Below are 24,385 nucleotides of genomic sequence, written 5' to 3' on the forward strand. Positions count from 1 at the left end.
AAGATGGCTGCGTTGAACACCCACCTTGTTTGAACAGCAGGTTAGCAGTGAACGTTCAGCAACTCAAGGACTAACCTGAGACCCATACAAGTAATCTGACACCCATACAACAACAGCACCAGCAACCCACAGGTGTGAGGGCTCCAAATAGTATGGAAAGTGGCAAAGACCCGGGTCCCCACAGTCCTCATATCTGGCAGGCAACCTGGCACCAAGTTCCTGGGCCGAGGTGCATCATTTCCCAGGGTGCAGAAACAGCCTATGCTTCCAAATTCTAGGGCCAGTGGTCCCTGCACTGAGAAGATACTACAGACTAAGACACTACTGGATCTAACCACAGACCACTTAGAAAAGCCATCCATAATTCCAGCGGACCAAACAAATACTGGAATTCCTGGCGCGCGCACACTCCCAGGCAGCTAGCAGGCTCTGATTTCCAAGGGCACAGAAACAACCTCTTCTCCCAAAAACTCTAAGGTCTGTGGGTCCTGGCACCGAGGAGATACCATAGTTATAATACAGGTGGATCTGACCAGAGAAAACCCATTAATAACTCTGGTGGGCTAAACAACCACTGAAGTTCCCGATTGCATGTAACTCCCCAGGGTGGCAGACAGCTTATGATTTCCAAGAGCACAGAAAAACCCTTGCTCCAAAAAACACCAGTGTCCGTGAGTCCTAGCTCCGAAAAGACATCATAGACTAGAACACAAGTGAGTCTGTCTACAGACCACCCAGAAAACTCCGGGTAACCAAGTATCCAACAACCACAGACCTCACACAGAGACATTACAATGGGAAGAGGTCAGCATAAGAACACAAGTAACAACTCTCAGGTTCATTGGATACTGCCAAAAATCAGCAGTCCCACCACCACAACAAGCCCTGAGAAACTATCACAGCTGAGGCACAAGAGAAGGATTTCAAATCTGAGGTTATGCAAATGATAGAGGCCTTAAAGGCAGAAAATAAAACTTTCAAACTAGAACTGTAAAACACAAAGAAAGAAATACACAAATCAGTTGAAGAAACTACTATCAAACAGGAGAAAGAAATGAGTAAAATGATTCATGGCCTAAAATAGGATATCCAAGCTATGAAGAAAATACAATCTGAGATAATACAGGAAATGGAAATCAGAGGGGAGGACAGAGTCTACAGACACTAGTATGACCAACAGAACTCAAGAGATGGAACAAAAAATATCAGCAATAGAAAATATGACTGAAGAAATGGGCACAGCAGTTAAAGAAAATGCTAAATATGAAGAGCTTCTGATGCAGAATATGCAAGAAAATTAGGGCACTATGAAAAGACAAAACGTAAGAAACATAGGGATAGAAGAAAAAGAAGATTCCCAGAGAAAATTAAGACGGTTTTAGTGTCAACAAAAGTGTACAATTTTGCTTGTGAGCTTTCCAGAGAATCTCTGGGAAATGAGCAAGGCTATCCCCATGCCATTCTTTTTTTTTTTAAATTAATATATTCATGTTACATCTCAATGTTTATCCCATCCCTTGTATCCTCCTATTCTTCCCTCCCCCCCCCCATTTTCCCATTATTACCTTCCCCTATGATTGTTCCTGAGGGGGATTACCTCTCCCTGTACATGCTCATAGGGTATCAAGTCTCTTCTTGGCAACCTGCTGTTCTTCCTCTGAGTGCCACCAGGTCTCCCCCTCCAGGGGATATGGTCAAATGTGAGGCACCAGAGTACGTGAGAAAGTCATATCCCACTCTCCACTCAACTGTGGAGAATGTTCTGACCATTAGCTAGATCTGGGAAGGGGTTTAAAGTTTACCACCTGTATTGTCCTTTGCTGGTGCCTTAGTTTGAGCGGGACCCCTGGGCCCAAATCTGCCTATCATAATGTTCTACTTGTAGGTTTCTAGGACCCTCTGGATCCTTTTATTTTGCTATTCTTCCATGCGTCAGCTCTGCTTCACATTGACACTTGTTGAAAATCAAGACTCTTGTCTTCACCTGAGTAGTGATCTCAGAAAAGAAGTCCCGAAGTTTCTGTCCACAGCACGGAGCTGATAAGCCTTGGCAATCCATCATACCCTATTCAGAGAACCAAGTTTGTTTCCCTCCTTTTTTTTTTTTTTTTTTTTTTTTTTTTGGTAAGATGACCCTTCATAACATGTTTCTTTGTTTGGTAGATATAAACATGTACCCTCATTAGCCATGAGGATATCTTTTGAGAAATGGATTGAAAAGCAATTTCACCATTGGACAAACATGGAATATGAAAACCTACACAGAATACAAAAAAAAAAAAAAAAAAAAAAAAAAAAGAAGATTCCCAACTACAAGGCCCAGAAAATATTTTCAACAAAATCATGGAAGAAAATTTCCCTAACCTAAAGAAAGAAGTGTCCATATATACACAAGAAGCCTACAGAACTCAAAATTAATTTGACCAGAAAAGAAAATCCTCCTGTCATATAATAGTCAGAACATTAAACATACAGAAGAAAGACAGAATATTAAAAGCTGGAAGAGAAAAAGGCCAAGTCACATATAAAGGCAAACCTGTCAGAATTATACCTTACTTCTCAACAGAGACTATGAAAGCCAGAGGGCTGGATGGAAGTCATGCAGACATTAATAAACCACAGATGCCAACCCAGACTACTATATCCAGCAAAGCTCTCAGTCACCATAGATGGAGAAAACAAGATATTCTATGAAAATATCAAGTTCTAACAGTACATAACCACAAACCCAGCTCTACAGAAGGTACTAGAAGGAAAACTTCAAGCCAAGGAGGGTAATTTCACTCAAGGAAACAGAGGAAATGAATAACCCCACACCCACCAAAACAAAAGAAAGGAACTTCACACATACACCACTACCATCCTCAAAATAATAGAAACCATTAACCACTGGTCATTAATATGACTCAACATCAATGGCCTCAACTCCACAATGAAAAGACACAGGCTAACAGAATTGATACAAAAACAGGACTCATTAATCTGCTGCATACAAGAAACATATCTCAGCAATAAAGATAAACATTACCTTAGAATAAAGAGCTGGAAAAGGTTTATCCAAGCAAACAAACCAAAGAAACAAAGTGGAATAGCCATTCTAGTATCTAATAAAATAGACTTTCAACCAAAACAAATCAAAAGAGACGCAGAAGGACACTTTATACTCATCAAAGGAAAAACACACCAAGATGATGTCTCAATTCCGAACATTTATGCCCCTAATACAGGAGCACCCACATTCATAAAAGAAACAATACTAAAGCTTAAATTGCACATTGAACAAGACACTTTAATAATGGGAGACTTCAACACCCCACTCTCACCAAAAATAGATCATCATAGGGGAAACTAAATGGAGAAACAATGAAACTAATAGACATCATGAACCAAGTGGACCTAACTGATATATACAGAACTTTTCACCCAAATGTGAAATAGTTCACCTTTTTTTACACACCTCATGGAACCTTCTCCAAAATCGACCACATAATTGACCACAAAACAAACCTCAAAAGATAATAAAAGATAGAAATAATTCCTTACATCCTATCAGACCCCCATGTGTTAAATCTGGATCTCATCAAGAATAAAAACAACAGAACACTTAAAAAGTCATGGAAATTGAACAACTCTCTACTCAATGATATCTGGGAAAGGAATGAAATAAAAAAAGTGTCCTGTCCAGCAGGACCAGTAATTACGGGGTTGTGAGCGGAGCCATACCTGAGAAAGAAAGAGGAGAAACCAAGTAGCGTTCCTATCAAGGTCCGTTTTTTGAATCAAAAGCAAAAGCTTATATGGGGTGGAGGCAGGAACTAAGCAGTAGGAGGGGCCCAAGAATGTGTTCAGATAATACCATCAGGTCAGGGGAACAGTTTCTATCTTATCTTAGCCAACAATCTCTCAGGAAGTCCCGAGCTAACCTGCTAAACAACATCTGCAGAAGCTGAAAGGAGGAAGTTATGCAGAGGCTGAAAGAAGAAAGTTATGCAGCGGCTGAAAGGAAGAAGTTAGCTTTGGAACGGGGCATCAGTATTTTTCCATACCCAGTACACTCTTTTAGCCTTGAATGACTCCGGGCTGGCTCCAAACAAAAAAGAAAGAAAAAACTTTCTAGAATTCAATAAATACATAGGCAAAACATACCCAAACTTATGGGACACAAGGAAAGCAGTGCTAATAGAAAAATTCAAAGCACTAAGTGCCTTTATTTTTTTTTATTAATTTATTCTTGTTACATCTCAATGGTTATCCCATCCCTTGTATCCTCCCATTCTTCCCTCCCTCCCATTTTCCCATCATTCCCCTCCCCTAAGACTGTTCCTGAGGGGGATTACCTTCCCCTGTATATGCTCATATGGCACCAAGTCTCCTCCTGGTAACCTGCTGTGCTTCCTCTGAGTGCCACCAGGTCTCCTACTCACGTATATCTGCATACTAGCCCAAGGGGCATGTCCCACAAAAGCTTTCACTTACCAGGAAACTGGAACAGAGGGGAGGACATCCTATTGGGACTCTAAATAAGAGAAGCATGGGAGAATATCAAAGTAGAAGGATCCAGAGGGTCCTAGAAACCTACAACTAAGTGCCTTTATTAAGAAATTGGAGAGATCCCATATTACCTACTTAACATCCCACCTGAAAACTCTAGAACAAAAAGAAGCAGACTCACCTAAGAGGAGTAGACAGCTGAAAATCATCAAACACAGGGATAGAATCAATAAAACAGAAACAAAGAAAATGATTCAAGGAATCAATAAAACCAGAAGCTCTTTTTTTTGTTTTGTTTTGCTTTGTTTTTTAGAAAGTCAACAAGATAGATAAACCCTTAGTCAATCTAACTAAAACACAAAGGGAAAGTAATCAAATCAACAAAGTCAGAAATGAAAAGTGAGAAATAACAATAGACAGTGAGGAAATCCTAGAAATCATTAAGTCATACATAAAAAGCTTATATGCCACAAAATTTGAAAACCTAAATAAAATGTACAATTTCCTTGATAGATACCAACTATCAAAATTGAACCAAGATCAAGTAAACAAATTAAATAGTCCTATATCTCCTAAGGAAATTGAGGAAGTAATCAAAAGTCTCCCAACCATAAAGAGCCCAGGGCCTGATGGATTCAGTGCAGAATGCTACAAGACCTTAAAAGGTGAGCTAGTATCAATTCTCTGTAAACTCATCCACAAAATAGAAACAGAAGGAGGATTACAAAACTAATTCTATGAGGCCACTGTCCCCTTGATACCTAAACCAAAGAAAGATTCTACAAAAAAAAGAGAGAATTTCAGACCAAAATACTCAATAAAATACTCGCAAACTGAATCCAAAAACACATCAAAAATATTACTCAACATTACAAAGTAGGCTTCAATCTACAGAAATCTATCAACATAATCCATCATATAATTAAACTGAAGGAAAAAATCCACATGATCATCTCCTTACATGCTGAAAAGCATTCAACAAAATCCAACATCCGCTCATGTTTAAAGTCTTGGAGAGAGAAGAAATTAAAGGCACACACCTCAGCATAATAAAGACAATATACACCAAGCCTATAACAACATAAAACTAAATGGAAAAAACTTAAATCTATTCCACTGAAATCAGAGACAAGGCAAGGCTGTCCACTCTCTCCATATGTCTTCAACACAGTACTTGAAGTTCTAGCTAGAGCAATAAGACAACTAAAGGAGATAAAGGGGATAAAAATAGGAAAGGAAGAAGCCAAACTATCACTATTTGTGGATGACATGATAGTATACAAAATTGACCCTAAAAATTCCACCAAGGAACTTTTGCAGCTGATAAACACCTTCAGTAAAGTGGCTGGATACAAAGTCAAATAAAAAAAAAAAAAAGAAAATCAGTAGCCCTGCCCTGCTCTATATAAATGACAAATATACTGAGAAAGAAATTAAAGAAATTATACCCTTCACAATAGCCAAAAAGGGTATAAAGTATCTTGGTGTAACTCTATCCAAGTAAGTGAAAAACTTATATGAAAAACTTCAAGTCTCTAAAGAAAGAAATAGAAGAAAATATAAGAAGATATAAAGACCTTCCATGTTCTTGGATGCAGAGAAGCAATGTAGTAAAAATGTGCATCTTACCAATGGCAATATATGGAATCAATGCGATTCCCATCAGAATTCCAAGAAACTGAACGAACCATTGTCAATTTCAAATGGGAAAAGAGCAAAAACAACAACAACAATAAAAACCATAATAGTTAAAACAATCCTGTGCAGTGAAAGATTTTCTGGAGGAATCTCCATCCCGTATCTCAAGCTGTACTATAGACTAATAGTAATTTTTTAAAAAAGCATGATGCTGGCATGATAATAGGCTGATTGACCAGTGGAATACAATAGAGTACCCAGAAATAAAACCACACATCTATGTGCATTTGATTTTTGACAAAGAAGCCAAATTCATACAATGAAAAAAAGATACCATCTTCAACAAATGATGCTGCTGGGCTAACTGGATGGCTACATGTAGAAAAAATGTAAATAGACCCATATTTATTATGGTGAAGAAAACTAAATTCCAAATGTATTAAAGACCTCAACTTAAAACCGGACACCCAAAATATGTTAGTAGAAATGATGGGGGAGACCCTTGAACTCATTGTCATAGGAGACAACTTCCTGAACAGAACACTAAGAGCCCTGGCTCTAAGGTAAACTATTAATAAGTGGGACCTCATGAAACTGAAAAACTTCTGTAAGGCAAAGGAAACAGTCAACAGAACAAATCGACATCCTACAGATTAGGAAAAGGTATTCACCAACCATAATGTGACAAAAGGCTAGTATCCAAAATATGTAAAGAACACAAGAAATTAAACACTCTGAAACCAAATAACCCAATTAAGAAATGGAGCTCAGAATTAAACAGAGAATTCTCAACAGAGGAATATCAAATGACTGAGAAACACTTAAAGAAATGCTCAATGTCCTTAGTCATCAGAGAAATGCAAATCAAAACAACTCTGAGATTCCATTTTACACCCTCCAGAATGGCTAAGATCAAAAACTCTAATGAAGGCACATGCTGGCGAGGATTTAGAGAAAGGAAAACACTCCTTCATTGCTGGTAGTAGTGCAAACTTGTTCGACCACTTTGGAAATCAATCTGGCACTTTCTCAGAAAACTGGGAATAGGGCTACCTGAAGACCCAAATATACCACTCCTTGGAATATAACCAAAAGATGCTCCACCACACAACAAGTGCAAATCTTCAACTATGTTCATAATAGCCTTATTTGTAATAGACAGAATCTGGAAACAACCTAGATGTCCTTCAATCGAAGAATGGATGAGAAACTATGGTACATTTACACTATGGAATACTATACTTAGCTATCAAAAACAAGAAAATCTTAAAAATTGTAGGCAAATAGAGGGGACTAGAGACAATCATCCTGAGTAAGGTAACTCAGACCCAGACAGACACACATGGCATATTCTGACTAATAAGTGGATGTTAACCACTTAATTCAGGTTAACCACATTACAATACTGAGACTGATGAGCCAACCAAGGTCAATGTGGGACATCGACCTAGACTTCCTGCTCAGATCTCCTGATCATATGTAGTAGATAGGCACCACAACCTTCATGTGGGTCCCAAAACATGTGGAGTAGGGAATAATTCTGAAATGCATTCAGTCCTCCTAATGTTGTTCACTTCTACCCTGGTGGGGTGGCCTTACCATGCCACAGAGGAAGAGGTTACAGGTAGTACAGAGGACTCTGGATAAGCAGAGGTTAAACTTTAGGGGAGGAAGTTTCCCATTGCTAAGGACAAGGGGAAGGATGGAATGGGGATGAGGGAGAGGATGTGATAGGGAGGGGATGAGGAAGGATGGGATAGAGAGGGGCCGAGGGAGGGGGCTTCAATCAGGATGTAAAGAAGTCAAAGTACAGAACAAGAAGCTAACATATTACTAATCTCACTAAATGTGAATAGCTCTGAGATTGGCTGAGATATGAAGGTTTATGCATAGACAAGGCTTCATGTTGCTCAAAGATTCTCTGTGACTTATAATAAGAGGCCATTTTTAGTATGGAATGAAGGAAGATTTGCAGATGTCCTACTTCTGCTCATACAATGAGCAGAGAACCAGCCTTAACTGCTCTGTATATTCTGCGTACCTCATACAATCATAATGTTAGAACTGTATAATGCTTTTGAGAAATTATGTTTTTAGAACAAAATAACGGGACACTAACCCTGCATCAGGCCTGACAGGATTCATTCTTCTAAGCAAGCTGGATGCTGTTATCCTGCACCCTCCATGATCCAGCCCCGGCACCTCAGTTGGGAGTACCCATCAGAACAGGACAGCTTCCAAGACAGCATTGTAGAAATCTACTGATCTCAATTGGCTCAGCAGTTCAGGCTGTTCCACTCAGGGCTCCTATTAAGCCTGGAATTTCACAAGTTTTGAAAAATGCTATCCCTGGCTAACTTAACCTTTTCATCAATTTTTTTTTTTTTTTTTGTGGAGGACTTCAAAGGAATTATTCACCCTAAATCGACCTGAAGAAACCTCATGAGAACAATGTCCCAATTCCTCTAAGAAAGGTTGGATAGGATTCTGTTTACACTCTTGGTCTACAGATCCTTATTTTCATTGGGAGTTGGTTATAAGTATTATTGATCATTTACAGAGAGAAGAGTAGGTTTGACTCAGGGATACATATCTTTTCCTTTATCTTTTTTTTTGTATGTAAGGAGATAGGAGCTGAAAATAAAGAGATGGGGATACAGAAATATAGAGAAAGGCTAGAACAAAAGGCAGATTATTGAATCTACTCATCACAAGGCCCTAATGGTTACTCACAAATAAGGTTATTTTATAATTCAATGGTATTGAATTTTGTATATTGATGCAAATCATGCTAATGTCAAAAGCTAGTCTAATTTTATCACAAGAATATATATTCTAGGTCTAATAGATAGATATGATTCTATAGATATATGAGGTAAAACAATTAAATAGGGTCTTCAGAAACTTCAGGGATCTGCAGAATATGGCATTTAAAGATGATTTTATTATTCTAAAGATTCTTTGACAACAAGACAAATTAACTCCTGGCAACACCAAGCCTGCCTTAAAGAAGAAGATGAGCAACAAAAAACCTCCTTATGGAGTTGGCTTCAAATATGGCAAACCAGCCACTGGGCAAAGTATCCTCGTTTCTGCCATAGACAGAATTCTTGTTAAAATTGGGCAATTTTAAATGCAGGCAGAGTTGATAGTCAAACTCTGCCAAGACAGGGTAAGCAAGTCTTTAATAATTTCTGTCTCACAAATATGTCTGTCAGTTATATAGTGACAATAGGCTGAAGAAGATGCTACAACTTTACTGAGAGTGTTGGGTTACTGTTCAGGCAGTAAACTGAACTCCAGGTTCACTCAGGTATTTAAGTTTTATCCCATCTCAAATCTCTGATGGTTTTGAAGACCAGGTAGTTTAGTCTGTCAATTAAGTATAGTAGGTTAGGCATTAAGATGTTTTTATATCAAGATAAATGTTTTAAGTGAATAGAGATGAGATTTGATAGATATTGATTTTCATTCAGAAATTCAGACTCAACAAGATAGAAAAGGTGTTTACTTCAAGTTTGCCAAATACAAATAGCCAAATCACTATGAGTGAAATATTTATATAATTCCTGATTGTCTCATGGTTCCTCCTGCTGTATGAAGTTTATTTTACCCATGTGTAATAACATAAATGCATATGTTAAAAAGAAACAGTAAAAATTAAAATAAAATCCAAGTGCTGCCTGAAATAAAACAAACCTAACAACAACAACAAAACAAAAAACACAAAAAAACAAAAAACAAAAAATTACAAGTCATTGAGTACCTTACTCAAATTTTTAAGAGTTCTGAAGAATAATATAACATTTATAGTACCTAGAAAAATGTTAAAACATGAGAGTTATTTTCAAAAATAGTAGTAAATTATTATGACCTTTTAAATTATCCCTTCAGTTCCGTGTGTGTCAAGAGTTTTGGTCTTAGATATTGGTTCCCACATCCTTATGCCAAGATGCAACATATATATTGCTTGACTATTATTTTGTGAATCTGTATTTTTCTATCTATTGGACTCCTGAAGGAGTTATTGGTACATCTCTATCTGGCATAACTTGTTAGGCATTTGAAATAAGTGTGGTAATTTTTTATAAAAGATGTAAAAAAGACTTGGGTTGACAGCTTAATCACTAAAGTGCCTGTTATGAAAGCACCCATATAAAATCTGCGTGAGTCATCACACACACACACACACACACACACACACACACACTGTCAGAAGGAAACCAATGGCCTGCTAGTTTTGCCAATTAGAAAGTGTCAGGTTCAATGAGTGATATAATCTAAGAAATAAAGGAGGAATTTGTAGTGGAGAAATATCTGACATTAGACTCTTTGTACACAAACATGCAAACACAAGAACATGTATATACTCATACACAATAGATCTAGAGAGAAAGGGGTGTGCCAAAACCAAAGAAATTTAGAATAATAAAATATGTGGGAAGAATTCAATAGATTGAGGAAGGCCTGAATAAAGGAGTTTTTGAAAGTTAGGAGATTAAAAATATCTGTGTGTAAAGGGAAATTTTGAATGCCACCTTCATTACCAGACACGGTATAATTCAGAAAAGACGCAAGAACATACCCATCTTTCATTCTGATATAGCCAGTAGGCTCAGACAAACCTGATCATAAATGTAATTTCTTAAGATAGGTTTAGAGTTTAAAGGGTTGGAGAAGTGGCTGCTCTCATTTTTATGTTCTTAGTAATTTTATTATAAGCACTAGCTTCTCCCTTCCAAAGAATCAAAACGTTAGTAAGAATACTTTAAAAAAGAGTTCTGATGAACACACAGAAAAAACATAGAATTTTTTACTTTGTAAAAAAATAAGTTTGTGTGGCAGCCCTCACACAATACACTACTCTAATCATTTAGTGTTAACAAGAGAAAGATTTTCAAATGAATTCTCATTAACGTTCAAAACTACAAGTTCAATGAAAGGACATATTTAGTACTGAAAGAAACTATGAGCTAATATGTCAGTACTTTTAAAAAGTATTCTTAAAATCTGAGAGTAGATTGTTTTTTGAATAAAGCTGTTCAGAAGAGAGCAGGAAAAACTTCAAGTTAAGTGCTACACCTCACATATACCAGACTAAAGGACCATAAGAAATTTCAGAGAAGTGCAGGTCTACTAGAGAACTATCAGTAAAGTTGTATTGCTGCCTTTATCCCATAATCCAAATCCCTGGTAACAGGCAGCAGAGACCAATGGCTCATACTCATAAATTCTGCACACAGCACTTGTTTACCATCTATAATTTGATGATAAGATCCTACTGCTGAAGACAGCACATACTTGAGTTATGAAATATGAAGATATCAATCTGAAGCCAACATGGAAGTTTCATTTATATTGGCTGGATAACACAGTGCTGTAAGGTGCTATGCATTCTACTAGAAGAAAAAAATCATCAATATTGCTTAATTTTGAACTCTATGAGGTACAGCAATGACCAACAGGGCAAGATTTGCTCATTGGTGCAATAGGGGCATGTCTTTGGAGTAGCAAACGAGTTGATTTGTGGCCCCTCACTTGTTTAAACCCATAATTTACACAATTAGAATGGCCAAGAATCCATAGTTACTAAGGTTATAAATCTTAAGAAATATATATATGGATAGAGCATTAACTGTTTCTTAAATTACTTATATTATATTCAAATACTAGTCAACCTCTCAACCCTCATCAGAGAAGCTTTAATTTGCTGAGCTTGTTATTGAAACACAGGTCTACAACTGGCCAAGGTGCACAGACTAGGAGACTTTAGAATACACAGACCTAAATGTACCATATATATTACATCCTCATCTCCAATAGAAATTGATAGATGCAGAAGTAGGGAAGGTCAGTTTTCTTTGAGAGTGTGGCTTCTGATAAGTCGATCAAGCTCTAGTGGAAGGTACATATCCAAGAATATATAGTCAGCAAAAACATGTTTGGTGGGGTTTTGAAAAAGAGAGCGGAAAGATGGCTGTGTAAGGAAGAATTCATGGAATGGAGAAGTTGAAGAAACATGTAAATATCACCAAAATTCCTTGTATAAAAATTTCAGAGAAGTATTAAAAAGGTAATAATATAAAATGAACTGTTAAACACTAATGATTGTAAGCATGAGCAAGGTCAGAAACAGATGAATGACATAGTGAAGGCAATATATAAAAAGAAAGCAAATTTTAAAAAAAAGATAAAATACTGGAAAAAATTCTGGAAATAAATCATGTTAAATCAAATAAAAATGTAGAATGTCTCAGCAATATGATGAATCTTGAATATGATATTGTATGATATTGAAGACAAGGTGAAGGAACTAAAATAATCCAATAAAGACAAAGATAAATTAATAAGGAAGTTACCAGTGAGACTACAAAAACTATCCAGCATTCTCCAAAAAGATGAATCCCATTTTATAGACACAGAAACTGAAGAATATTCTAAGGACATAAGACATTTTCAAATAATTATGAAACAAAAGTTTTCCAGGGTTAAGAAAAGAGATACAAATAAAACTATTACAAGTATTTAGGAAACTAAACAGAGAAGACCAGAGAATCTACCTTAATTATATTATAACCAAAACACTAAATTCACAGAACAAAGATATTATATTGAAAGCAGCAAGAAAAAATAACCAAATTGTTAAGAAAGGGAGATCCATTAGAAAAACAGCAATTTATTTAACTGAAACTTTAGAATCCAGAAGGATTTTGATGATGTATTTCAAGTTCTATAAGATAGCAACTGTCAACCCAGATTATTTACCAGGCAAAGTTATCTGTCAGAATTGAAGGGAAAAATATGAAGGCTTTCCATTATATAAATAGACAAAAGGAATTATGACTACTATTATAGCTGTAAAGAAAACATTGGTAAGAATTTTTTATACTGAAGAAAAAAGTAAATCTACTCACAAGGTGCAGAAAAGAATAGATCATGATAGTTAATAGCTAAGGAACATAGCAGTGGTTTTCTTTTTTCTTTTCTTTCTTTCTTTTTCTTTTTTCTTTTATTTATTTATTTACTTTATTTTTTTTTTTTTTTTGAGACAAGGTTTCTCTGTGTAGCCTTGATTATCCTGAACTAACTTTGTAGAATTGGCTAGTGTCGAAGTTACAGCGATCTGCCTGCCTCTGCCTGCCAAGTGCTGGGATTAAAGGCGTGTGCCACCACTGCCCGGCTAGCAGTGGTTTTCAACCTTCCTAACTCTGCAACCCTTTTACAGTTCCCCATGTTGTAGTGAACCCAAACCATAAAATAATTTTTGTTGTTAGTTAATACTTAATTTTGACACTGGTATGATTCACAGTATAGATAGCTGTCTTTTCCAATGCTCTTAGGGAACGCTTGCGAAAGTGTCATATGACCTCAAATGGGGTCATGGCACACAGGTTGAGAAAAAATGCATTAGAGGAAGAAGTTTTTTTAATGCAAACAATACAAAATCAGGTAAATTCCAGGAATCTGATCACAACTTTCAATGATAATTTGAAATATGTATAGTTTCAATTTTACAACCAAAGTATTAACATAAAAAGCACAAAAGACTTTTCATTGGTTCTAAGAACTGCACTTTACTGCAAAAGGCAGATGCTACTTTAGAATGAATTGATGGAAAAATATTCAATGAAAATGGACTTAGGAAATAAGCAAATGTTGCTATTGTAATATTAGACAATAGACTCCACACCGAATTAATTTTAAAAAGCCTTTTAAGAGAGGGTCAGTTCATGTTGATTGAGACAGCAATCCATTAAGAGAACATAAAAATTTTACCTATATGTTTTCTCAGCATTGGTGAACTCAATTTCATAAAGCAAATACTACTAGATGTTCAGTCATATGTGAACTTCAGCACTATTAGGAAGCTTCAATACCCATTTTAGTTAATTCACTTGTCAGATCAGTAAAAGGTAAGCATAGAAACATCTAAATTAAATAACATCATAGAACAAATTTATTATATATGTATGTATATAGACATATAAATGTAATTCCACCCAAACAACGTAGGTTACAAATTATTCTCATTGGAAAATGGAACTTACTCTAAAGTAGATCATATATTAGGAAATAGAATGAGTCTTAAGAAATATAGGCCATTGAAATTATTCCTTGTATTCCACTTCATCACATTGGAATACTGCTACTCATCACCATCAAGAGAAACCTTAGCACATATAAAAACTTATGGATACTAAATAACACATAGATGGAATGAAATAGGGATTGTCAGAGGAAAAAAGCATGGCCAGAATACATTGTATGAAAAAAATCCAATCAAAAATATAAATAAAAAGAAAACTAAATACTGTGTACTAAAATTTAAGGAATCCAATTCAAGAAGTGTTAAGAGAGAAGTTTATAGCTCTAAGTGCCTACATGAAGAAATCAGAGAAATTTGAAATAAACAACTTAATGTGATACCAAAAATCTCTTCAGAGAGAACAGGCAAAAACTTAACATAGTAGATGGAAATAAATCATTACAATCTCACAGATGTAAATCAAAGAATAAATGTAAGACATAGTTGGTTCTTTGAAAAGATAAGCAATACAGATAAAGCCTTAGTCAAACTAAACAACAGAAGATGGAGGAAATACAAATTAAATCAGAGATGAAAATAGTCACTACATAGATAGGAATGAATGTTTGAAATATTAAGTCTTATGTATAAAATATATTGTGCCCATGAGTTATAAAAAGCTAAAAGAAATATATGAACAGTCAGATGCCAATTTAGGAATTTAATTACTAAAATTAAACTATATTGAAATAAATAATTGAAGTATGACTGAAACAGTAACTAAAAATCTCAAAAATTAAAATATCTTCAAACTAAGGTGGATTCACTGATGAATTCTATCAGGTCTTCAAATTATTAATACAAGTATTTATCTAAGTATTCCACAAAAATCGAATACAAGAGAACATTACTTAGTTTCTGATAATATATTTGAACTAAATATATAAATATATAAAGAACTAAAAAATTCAAAATATGTAAAGAACTAAAAAAAGCAAAAATATTCACAGAAAACAAAATCCCATTCAAAAATGGATGTAGGACCAAAACACCTCTCAAAAGAACAGCAATATGTGAACTTTCAGCTCTTGCTCCAGCCACCTGCTACCTCCTGTCTCCATTCTAGTGTCATAAACCCTGACCTTCTGGACCTGAAATCCCCAAATAAAACCTTCCTTCTATATGATGTCTTTGTCATAATATTTTATTACTACAGTGATTAAAAAATAGTTAATCATTCAGTGTTCATAATTTAAACACTTATTACCAACAAATGTCAAAAAATATAAAACAATAAAAGAAGGTATGAGAAAACATTAGTCTACAATAAATAAAATATGTATAAAAAAGAAAATAATGAAAGGAATGGAAAATTTAATAATGAAGTAACAAAAAGGAAGATGAAAAAAGCTGGCCATATATTCACAATTGAATTGCTGTAATCAATTAAACAACTCAAGTGATGATTAGCATCATCTGACAGAGCCTTTTTTTTTTAGTAGGAAAATCCATGTGTCATATTTTTTAAATATATTTGACAAATATTTGAGAGAAACTTAAATTTAAGAGCTTAAATGTCTTTTTTTTTTATTATATTTTGGCTCATAGTTTTGTGCTTTTCAATCTAGGGTTTGATGTTCTTTGCTTCTTTTTCATGTTGAAGAAGAGTCTCTTATAGGAAAGATTGGATGGGGCAGAGCTGCTCACCTAATGGCTGCCAGGAATCAGATAAAAGAGGAAAGGGGATAAGAGAAAGTTCTGTCTTTCAAAAAATAAGGACTCAGTTCCTTATTTATTCAATAAATGCTGTAGGTTTCACTTTCAACTTTTCACCGTCTTCTAGTCTCAATGTAATAGAATATAATAAATATCCAAGTAATCAATCTATTCATTAAGAAAGAGATCATAGGATACTATCATTTTTTAAAACTTGCATCCAGGTTTTAAGCATGTGAGACTTTTATAATGGCATTATATATATATATATATATATATATATATATGTGTGTGTGTGTGTGTGTGTGTGTGTGTGTGTACAAACACATAGTTACATATATATTTAATGTAGAATTTTTATAGCTGAAACTATAGCAGAACTATCAGTAATAAGACTGTCATTAGTTGTACACTAAGAAATGAACACATACATCTGGAGCTATATTACAATACTTGTTAGACTTTTTATGTTATTGTTGTTTTGTGAGTCCTTGCCTTCAAAAATTCCATTTACTTATTTAATTATTTTCGTTTTTAATTCACTTAGTTTTTTCACAATTTCATTATCCAAGCTGTTATGGATATATTAGAATTGTATTTTAGTTAAAATCAATCAATTTTTACATGCAGCTACATTTTACTTAATAGTCACTTTCCACAATTGCTTTCCAAGTTAATTTATTAAACCTCAGAGTTAGCTTCTAAATGTTCAGTTGCATATCAAGGATTGTTTGCATTTTATCTTCAAAAGTGTGTGAATTAGAAATATGGCAGTGTGATTTTCATATGCATATGGTGTTACATTGTTTATGTTCACGTTCATTTTTCTCTAACACATCTCTCATTCTGCCATGGGAGATGGGCCCGTGAAGTAAGCTGTGCTCGCACTCAATCATTGGGCTTCTTAGTTATTCTAAATAGCTGTTGTTATTTTTGTCACAGTTGGCAGATTGACACAGCAGATTGTGTTGCCAATCACACTTTTTACACAAGGATTGGTATGATATGAATAGCTTTACCTCTTTTCTCTGTGAAGGAAATGAACATTGTTTGGGAACTAATAAGAATAACGCCAGTATTATGGATAAATATTGAAACTCAATACACCTAATATAAATATAATCAAGTATCATCTCTTATCAAAACAGAATTAAAAATAATCTAGTCTTTAAAATGTCAACAATATTTTCTCTTGAAATATTTTAATGTATGAGCGTGTGTGTGTACACGTGCATGCATGTCCCCTGACATCGTTGTGCCATAGCACATGTATAGAGCGTAGAAGACAACTTCTGTGAGTTCATTCTATACTCCCACCTTGTGGAAATCATAGATTTAGACTACTCAGTGGACCTTCTCAAGAGTCCTTAAGAATATCTTAAATGGGTAGAACCACGGAAAGGAGGTTGTGATCATGTCCCTGGTATGGCTAAAGAGAGGGAACATGGTAAGAGAGGGGGTACAGGTAGAAATGAGGGTAGAGATTAGACTTGGGATGAACAGGGCAGGAGGACAGGGGGCTTTCAGAGGGCAGGTGCATCTCTGTGACAACCTGGAGACCTATAACATGGTGTGCTCCTTGGAAGATATGAGAGTGACTGAGACTCCTAGTAGCAGGGGTCATGGAGACTAAGAGGCCAACCTTGAAGTAGACAGGACTCCTAGTGGAACACCACTAGGGGAACACCAACAAACTCATAAAAACTTTGATCCAAAACTTATCCTGCCTACAAAATGTGCAGAGATTGAAATGCAGCAGAAATTGAGGAAATGTCCAACCAATGCATGGCCCCACCTGACACTACCCTGTGGGAGAGGGCCAACCCTTGACACTATTACTGATACTCTGCTATGATTGCAGACAGGAGCCTCGCATAGCTATCCTCTGAGAGGCTTCACCTGGCAGAGTATTGAAACAAATATTCGGACTCACAGGTAAACATTGGGCAGAGCATAGGGACACTTGGTGAAGAGTTGGGGAAAGGATAAAAGCAAGGTGATAGGAGCACCACAAGAAGATCAACGGATCTTGCAGAGTCTGAAGCACCAAAGACCATGCATGGATGGGACTTCGGCCTCCTACTAAAAATGCATCCAATGGGCAGCTGAGTCTTCATGTGGCTCTCCTAGTAAGGGAAGCAAGGGCTGTCTCTGATATAGACACTGTTGCCTACTTTTTGATCACTTCCCCTGGAGCAGCTGCCTTACTACAGCATAAGAGAAGAGGATTATCTTAGTCCTTCATGTGCTAGGGTGGGTTGGTGGGTGATTCTTTTTTTCTGAGGATTAGGGAAGGGAGTATATGAAGAAGAAAGAGGGAAGGTGGAACCAGAAGGAAAGGAGGGAGGGAACTACAATCGGGATGCAAAGAGAATAAATAAATAGGCGGAATTTCCTATGTTTTAAGCCAAGAGCCACTAAGGGTGGCTCCCCACATTGACACTTTTAAAATAACATAAGAATTTATTTTTAAACAAAATATTTAAATTATTATGATAATTAAACTTTGACACTATGAAACTACTCATCCATATTACAGGGTTCAATTTACAAAATCTGAGGGGGAAATAGTTTTACAAGTTTCTCTCACAAGGTAATGCTAATAAAATATTTGGGGAACATCAATGTATTCAAGTCTTCAATATTTAGTATATATCAATTTTTAAACATTGGAATCCAAATCATCCATAGTTTTCAATCTCAGGTCTGCTCCTAACTCCTTCTAGTGCCATTTATTTTTTGAGATAGCTTTTCACACTGGAGCCTTAGTGGTCTACCCCTTTTGTAGAACAGGCTAATCTTGATCACTTAGAGATCAACCTGTCTCTGCCTCCTTGAGTTCTGAGATAAAAGGCATCTGCCATCATTGTCTGGCTTCCTAACTTTTCTTACTCCACTAATTTCCTTCATCTTCTAAAGTTATAAAATTTAATCTTCCTTAATACTACAGTGAATATGCTACAAAAAGAGACTACCTCTCTGAGATCAACTTTAAAGTTACAAAGATTGTCAAAAAATTTCAAAAGATATACAATAGACTACAGTGTGACTCAAAACCATTGGAATTGTGGAAACTGGTAATCTTTCATACAAAAATGGAAATGAAAACCAAAAATAAAACAATATTGAGGATTCCAAGGTGGCAGCAATGAAGATGCAAGATGTCTGATTTGCAGGGAGGAGAACACAGAAGCTACTGGGCAACACGGACTGCGGGACCTGGGGATCATTGAGTGAGAGAGATCTGCACAGTGTGGGCCAAGGGTGGGTCTGACCTCTGTTCATCCAGTGGCCTACAGAGGATGGTAGCCCAGTCCCCAGAGCCTGGACCGGCCTCTGGCTGCGAGCTGCGAGCTGTGAGCTGTGGCCTTGTTCAGCAGTGTGAACTCGGTATATGGGACTGAAATCCTGGCAGTGAAGCATCAGATCTCCTGGCTTAAGAAAATCTCTGGAAAATGGGTAGATTCAGCCTCAGATCCCTCACCTGTCCCACGCCAGTCCACAGAAAGCCCAGGAGTCACATGGGGGCCCAGAAGGCTGTGGACACATTGCCTGGCCACAGAGGCCTGGTCTGAAACGGGGATACCCAGCCACAGCAGCTGGGTCTAAGACTGGAGATGATACTGGGAGCCATGGACCAAAGGATCTGGGGATCACTAGGTGAGAGAGATCCGCACAGTGTGGACCATGGGCGGGTCTGACCACCAGTCATCCAGCGGCCCACTGATGATGGCAGCACAGTCCACAGAGCCTGGATCAGACCCTGCCTGTGTGTTGTGAGCTGTGGCCTTGCTCAGCAATGTGAACTTGGTATATGGGACTGTACTTCCAGCAGTGAGGCAGCAGAGTACTGGGTCTAGGGAAATCTCAGGTAAATGGGTGGATCTTGCACCCTTACTGTGCCAGTCCACAGAAAACCCAGGTGCTACATGGGATCTCAGATGTCTGTGGACACGTTGTCCAGCCATTTCAGCGCTGTCTGAGCAGGGCGTGGTAGGAGCTTAGCTGCTGGCCCCAGAGAACTGTTTTGGCACAATTTCTTATAACAGACCCAACCTAGCCAGGCTCCATAGCCTAGCAGGAACTTACACACTCTTGTGAGAGGCTGGGCAGGCTAGAGGGGATAAGTCAGAAATCTAGCCAACCAAAAACAAGAATAAGAAGGCAGTAGCTGATCTCTCCCTGGCAGGCAGAACCTAGGCCCCATTACCTGGTTGGAGCAGGCAGAAACCTAAACAACTACTAGAAGCCAGCAGGGGCTCAGGCACTCTAGGGTGATCTGAGAAGAGTGCCCAAAGCCCTAGGGCCCAAAGGGCAGAGTATTCAAAGCCCAGCCAAAGACAGGATAACTGGATCTAAATACACAACCTCAAACTGATACTGGAGCTTCAGAGCACAAGAACCTACCTTAGTTGACTCAGTGGGGAGCCCAGGGTGTGAAGCAAAGTCTCCAGGAGCTGAAACCAGGTCACCTGCCTGTCCCATGAAAGATTTCCCTGATCAACACAGGCAAAGGCCCTTGACCTATAATCACTCACCAACAAGCTGTGCCCAATGGCCAGTGAAGGACACTAGAAACTACCTCCCAACATCATAGATAGCAAGATGACTAAGGGACAGTGTAGAAACACAAACAACAAAAACCAAAACAATATGACATCTCCAGATCCCAGCTATTCCAGACAGAGCAACCCGGAGAAGTCAAATACAATTGAAATACAAAAAAATGAAATCAAATAATTAGTAATGGCTATGATAAAGGAGAAATCTAATAAAATATGTAAACAAATGCAGGGAGATGCACCCAAACAGGTTGAAGATATAAAAGAGGCCAATAGAGAGGTACTGAAAGAAATTCAGGAAAATACAAACAAACAAATAAAGGAAATAAATAAAACAGTTCAAGATTGGAAGGTGAACATGGAAACAATGATAAAAGCACAGACAAAAGAAAAACAGGAGAGAGAGAGAGATTAAAAAAGAAAGCAAGCAACACAGAGGCAAATTTCTCTAACAGAATCCAAGAGATTGAGGAATGAACCTCGGGACTAGAAGATACAATCATAGGTCTTGAAGCAACCATCAAAGGAAAGCAAAATATGAAAAATTTCTGACACAAAAAATCCAAGAAATCAAGGACACCATGAAAAAAAAAAAAAAACCTGAGGATAATAGGCAATGAGGAAAGAGAAGGCACCGGACTCCAAGGCCAAGAAAAGAATTCAACGAAGTCATAGAAGAAAATTTCCCCAATTTAAAGAAGTAGATGTTATAAGCATACAAGAGGCCCACAGAACACCAAATAGAGTAGACCAGAAAAGAAAAAAGTTCCATCAAATACTAATCAAAACACAAAATATACAAAAATAAAATAAAATAAAATAAAAGTGGTAAAGGGAAAAGGGCCAAGTTTCATTTAATGGCAAACCTATCAGAATTACACCTGGCTTCTCAGCAGAGACCATAAAAGCCAGAAGGGCCTGAAAAGAGGTACTGCAAACCCTAAGAGACCCCAGATGCCACACGACCTTTGATATATTTCTCTGGAAGTTCATTATTGGTGTCTATGTCTCACAAGCATTCCATGCATTGAGTTCACTTTGAGTTATGGCTTTACTTAATGCCAGCTCAAAACAGATGACACATGAAGCTTCATATTTGTCTGAAACAAAGGTAGTTATGAGTACCACATCCAGTTAGTACAAACAAATTAAAATATGAGCAAATGCAGCAACACACACACACACACACACACACACACACAAACACACATATATATAATTTTCTAACACAGAATTGGGGAGACATGATAATTACCCTGACAGTAGAAAAAGGTGTAGAAGGAATTTTCATTCATAAGAAACATTGTTTTCGGATGGTAGAAATGGGGAATGACCTCTCTGGTGTCCTCTCACTACCCTGACAGTACACATACACAATTTTCTTTTCTTCACCTTTTTTTCTTCTTATAAACACTAGAATCATCAAGTCGCTGAACAAAGGTATACTTGTGATACTACATTGTAGCTGATGTGATTAAGAAAGTAGAAGGATGTGGTTTTTAAGCAATATTATTAAAGAGGAGACTTTCCTATTTTCTCTGTCCTACAGAGAAGACTATAGACAAGAAGAAAGAAGCTAAATCATAAATCATAAACCATGATACTTGGACTGTATTTAAAGATGGCAGAACAGGAAGATAACAATAACACTGTAAAAATTGAATAACCACATTGCTTGTGTATACTCTATAATCTACATAAAAAGTCTACCTTTTTCTATCCTGTGAATATTTTCATTTCTGTTAAAGTTTCTGAACATGAAACTCAAATAACATATAGTAATATCTACTTTTGAATCTTTTCTCAGAGCTCATTAGGTATGCAGGCCTATTATTTAATTTGCTTAAAACTGGGAGCTACTTTCTGAGAATATAACAGTAAATGGTTACAGCATTCAAGGAATGCTTATACTATTCAAGGAAATATTCTGTTTATGAAAACTAACATAGTACATGGTACAAAATTAAGAAATGTACCTTTGCATGTTTACCCATGACTGACAGTTCAAAACACAGATTTAGGATTTGATCTGGTAGTTTTTTCCAAGTGAATATCCACTTTTGGAAGCTAGCCTCAATTCAAATATTCTGAATTCAGAGACCTACTTAAGGTCCTTTAAATGTTGAGATAGTACTCATTTGTTTTTCCCTGTCCTAAGTCTGTTACTTTTGCCTATTATTAATGTCAACTTTTATTTTCTGCCCTACCAAGTAGGTATGAGAACAATATAAATGGCATACTTCCTATCTTTAATAGACTCAGTGTTTGTGTGTGTGTGTGTGTGTGTGTGTGTGTGTGTGTGTGTGTGTGTTTATAAGTACCATGAATTCACATATTTACATATACAAATCCTATATTTGTTTAGATACAGATACATTGCCATAAGCATGTACAAAATGTATTTTATTGACCAATCATCAGTTTAGATAAAAATACTGTAGCAAGTTATGATCTAATTCTGTAGTTCAATATGTAATAATATCTGTAGAAAAACCTACCAATGTGTAGCAAGCTTTCTGTTTTAGAAGATACCATGGAGTATATCCTCATCAAATGGATTGAGCTAGAAATGGTCATAATAAGTGAGTTAACCCAGAAGCAGAAAGAATCAAATGGTATATACTCACTTATATCTACATAGTAGCCTAAGGGGCATGTCCCACGAAAGCCTTCACTTACCAGGAAACTGGGACAGAGGGGAAGGAATCCTATTGGGACTCTAAATGAGAGACGCATGGGAGAATAACAAAGTAGAAGGATCCAGAGGGTCCTAGAAATCTACAAGTAGAACAATATGATAGGCAGATTTGGGCCCAGGGGTCCCGCTCAAACTAAGGCACCAGCCAAGAACAATACAGGAGGTAAACTTTAAACCCCTTCCCAGATCTAGCCAATGGTCAGAATATTCTCCACAGTTGAGTGGAGAGTGTGATATGACTTTCTCAGGTACTCTGGTGCCTCACATTTGACCATGTCCGCTGGAGGGGGAGACCTGGTGGCACTCAGAGGAAGGACAGCAGGTAGCCAAGAAGAGATTTGTTATCCTATGAGAATATACAGGGGGAGGTAATCCACCTCAGGAACAGTCATAGGGGAGGGGAATAATGGGAAAATTGGGGGGGGGGGAGGAATGGGAGGATACAAGGGATGGGATAAACATTGAGATGTAACAAGAATAAATTAATTTAAAAAAATAAAATAAAATGAAAAGAATTTTAAACTCAAAAAAAGAAAAAGTCATATAAATAAGTAATTTTCATCATGGGTAGAGTTCATGACTTTTTTATTGATAACTTGTGTGTGTAAATAGATTGTCAGAGCTAAATTTAATATAGATAGAATTCTACAAGAATTGAACTCCCACTATTAAAGTGCCACATTTTCTCCAAGCCTGAATAAAATGTGTGTACATATGTCATCTCCTAATTTTAGAAAAATGGTTTTTATCAAAATATTTCCAATTAATTTTAGCTATTAATGCAAGCATTTATTCATTCTCTTAAAAGAATGCTGTAATGATAGATATACAGTATAATATGTAAATTTAATTATAATTTATTTCTACAAATCAATTATAAGAAACCAATCTGTGTCTGTGATGGTTTGTGCTATTTTTGTTCTTGTTTTGTTTTCAGCAGCAATGCCACCTGCTGTATTAAGTAGCACTGTAGGAATAATGAACTGTCTGTTCTAATAATATGGCTTCAGAAAAACACAGATTTTGAAAATACAACTCACTTTTGAAACCAATAAAATCCAGATAATATTCAGACAAAAGTAGTAAGTGGTATTGAAAAGTTCTGTATACTTCAACACTGTTATATAGAGTCTGTGGAAACCACTTTTCTATTGTTTAATTCCCTGCAACAGAAAGAATAATGATAAAATTAAAATATGGGGTTAAATTAAAGTATCAAATAAAATTGCCCTATTTCAGAGATGAATACCAACA

The sequence above is a fragment of the Acomys russatus genome, chromosome X (assembly GCF_903995435.1).
Source record: "Acomys russatus chromosome X, mAcoRus1.1, whole genome shotgun sequence".
Taxonomy (NCBI): domain Eukaryota; kingdom Metazoa; phylum Chordata; class Mammalia; order Rodentia; family Muridae; genus Acomys; species Acomys russatus.